Raw genomic sequence first — 3,157 nt, forward strand, 5'->3', positions numbered from 1 at the left:
TTGTATGTGCCCTGATGGGGATCGAACCCAAAACCTTGGCCTATCAGGACAACGCTTTAACCAACTGACCTACCTGGTCAGGTCACGTCATTACCTTTTTTTGTTTGTTTGTTATCTTCAGACATAGCAGGAGGGAGAGAAGGAGGAAGAGAGAGAGAGAAACATCGATGTGAGAGAGACACATCAATTGGTTGCCATCCGTACAGCCCCAACTGGGGTTGGGGACGAACTGCAACCGAAGTACGTGCCCTTAGCAGGAATCGAACTTGGGACTCCCTGGTCCATGGGCCGACGCTCTAACCGCTGAGCCAAACTGGCCAGGACCACATCATTAACTTTTAATATTGTTCCAATCCCCATTCATTTCTCTGGGGCACAATACTGAAGGAAATTATCCACAAACTCCATTGTCTTTCCATTCATTACCTTGTTTCCTGATTTTATTGAATTTGGCTCATGGTCCTCTGTGCTCTAAGTGTGACCTCTAACACACAGAGCTACTCCATACATTGTCCATTTCTTAATCAGTGTATGTTTCATGAATTAGGGCTTGTGCGTCTCTCACCTGTAGACCTTGGACAAGTTATTTACTTTCTTTTTTTCTTTTTTGTTTATTTTATTTTATTTTTTGTTACAGATGTTTCTCCTTTTTTACCCCATTGACACCCTCCTCCCCATCCCCCCGCCCCGTCCCCAGCTTTGTTGTCTGTGTCCATTGGTCATGCATACATGCATATAAGTTCTGTGGTTTATCTCTTCCCTCCCCCCACCACCCCCTCTTCTGAGGGTTGTCAGTCTGTACCCTACTTCCGTGTGTCTGGGTTTACCCTATTCCTCAAACTGTTATGTTCATTATATTCCATAAATAAGTGAGATCATATGGTATTTGTCTTTTTTTTGTTTGGCTTGTTTCACTTAGGATAATAGTTTCCAGGTCCCTCCAAGTCATCTCAAAGGATAAGAGATCTTTCTTTCTTACAGCTGCATAGTACTCCATTGTGTATATGTACCACAGCTTTGTTATCCATTTGTCTACTGATGGACACTTGGGCTGTTTCCAGATCTTAGCTATTGTAAATAGTGCTGCTACGAACATGGGGGTACATATATTCTTTCTGATTGGTGTTTCAGGCTTCTTAGGGTATATTCCTGGAAGTGGGATCACTGGGTCAAATGGAAGTTCAATTTTTAATTTTTTGAGGTAACACCATATTGTTTTCCATAGTGGCTGCACCAGTCTGCATTCCCACCAGGTTATTTACTTTCTTGAGTAGAATAATAATTAAGGGGATTAAATAAAAAGTATAAACATATGTGCCATATGAATATCTATCATATATAATATGTATTGCCATATTACATAGCACACAAGTGATTAAAATAGTGCTTAGTACATAATAATGCTCAATTAATATTAGGTATTATTATTATTTTTAAAAAATATAAAATTCTTCGCCCTGGCGAGTACTCAGTGGTTAGAGCATCAGCCCTAGGCCAAAGAGTCTCGGGTTCGATTCTGGTCAAGGGCATGTACCTCAGTTTCAGTTCAGTCCCAGCCCTGGTCGGGGTTGTGCAGGAGGTAACTAATCGATGTGTCTCTCTCACATCAATGTTTCTCTTTCTCTTTCTCCCTCACACTCTATCTGAAGATAAATGGAAAAATATCCTCGGGAGAGAATTTTTAAAAAATGAAACACTTCATGAATTTGTGTGTCATCTTGCACAGGGGCCATGCTAATCTTCTCTGTGTTGCTCCAGTTTTAGTCTATATGCTGCCAAGGCGAGCACAGATATTATTTCTATAAATTAGACTATACCTACTTCTCTAAGCCTCTGGCTTAGGAACCTGGCAATCTTAATTTATAAAAGTGCTTTTCTGAGAAAGGCAAAATTTTGCTCTAAAGTCTTTATTTTTAAGAGCAGCCGCCTGTTTTTTCACTATAATAGAGTTGGCAGGGGCAAAGATTAATGCAGGGGACATTTACAGGATCTTAGATATCTTTTTTCCTAAGTTTAATTCAGCTCAGTTTAAAAAAAAAAATTATCTGTTGCCCGGCCAGTGTGACTCAGTGGTTGAGCATCGACCCATGCACCAACAGGTCGCCAATTCGATTCCTGGTCAGGGCACATGCCCAGGTTGTGGGCCAAATCCCCAGTGGGGGGCATGCAGGAGGCAGCCAGTCGATGTTCTCTCTCATCGATGTTTCTATCTCTCTCTCCCTCTCCCTTCTTCTTTCTCTAAAAATCAATCAATCAATCAATCAATAATTTAAAAAATTATCTGTGTGGTACTTCCCAAAGGGAGCTATATAGTCTTAAAAATTTTACAATATAGTCTCTGCACTTGAAGAGCTCATGGTCTCATTGATGGCAAACACTCAATGCTTGCTGCTCTTAAAGGTGGTGCCATGATGACAGTGAACACTTAGGCAACAGAAGAATAGTATGGTGTCAGTTTGCTGGTAGAAATAATTGTGAGTTTAAAAACGATTTTCTGGAGTGATCAGGGAAAGCTGCAAGAAGTCCAAATAGCCTTGAGTTGGTGTGGAAGGCTAGACTGAACTGGGGATATGTAGTAATTTGGGCTAAAGAATGTGATCTGTATTGTCTATACAGCCCTGCGCAGGAGGACTGGCTATTTGCCAACATAACTTTCATTCATAAGAGTGACTTCAGAGCTAACTCTGATGACTGCCAATGATATATTTGATTCTCATCTAGTGAGTGGGTGTCTCTTTAATGAAATAGCACCACTGAAAACAGAAGCAAGCTTAACTACCCAGGGAAAAGTAACACTTTCTATAAAGAGGATAACACAGCTCTTTAGTTGTCCAGAGTGAGCAAATTGTGCTTAGAAATTCAAAGAATCTTTGACTAAGTTATACATTAAAGGCCATAAAAAATGGTTCCGTATTTGTATATGGCTGTTCTCGTTCTGTCTGTGGTCAGCTGTCAATGTTTGTTTTAGCAGCAGCAGCACCCAACCTAAAAAGAGAACTAAAACAAAGTTGGAAAGAGGAAGCATATGTTGAAAATACAAGGTTTTCCAAATTACTGAGTGGATTTTATCTAATCATATTAATGCATGTTTTTGTCATTTGGGTCTTTCATTTTAAAATATATATTTTTATTGATTTTAGAGAGAGAGGAAGGGAGA

General features: G+C 39.9%; 1 non-coding gene across 1 annotated transcript; it reads right to left on the bottom strand.

The window, feature by feature from the left end:
• Nucleotides 1–1,682: 1,682 nt before the first annotated feature.
• LOC118622060 lies at nucleotides 1,683–1,788 on the bottom strand. The gene has a single exon (XR_004957898.1). It is a non-coding gene; the product is annotated as a U6 spliceosomal RNA (small nuclear RNA).
• Nucleotides 1,789–3,157: the final 1,369 nt, after the last annotated feature.

Source organism: Molossus molossus, unplaced genomic scaffold (genome assembly GCF_014108415.1).
Source record: "Molossus molossus isolate mMolMol1 unplaced genomic scaffold, mMolMol1.p scaffold_m16_p_8, whole genome shotgun sequence".
Taxonomy (NCBI): Eukaryota; Metazoa; Chordata; class Mammalia; order Chiroptera; family Molossidae; genus Molossus; species Molossus molossus.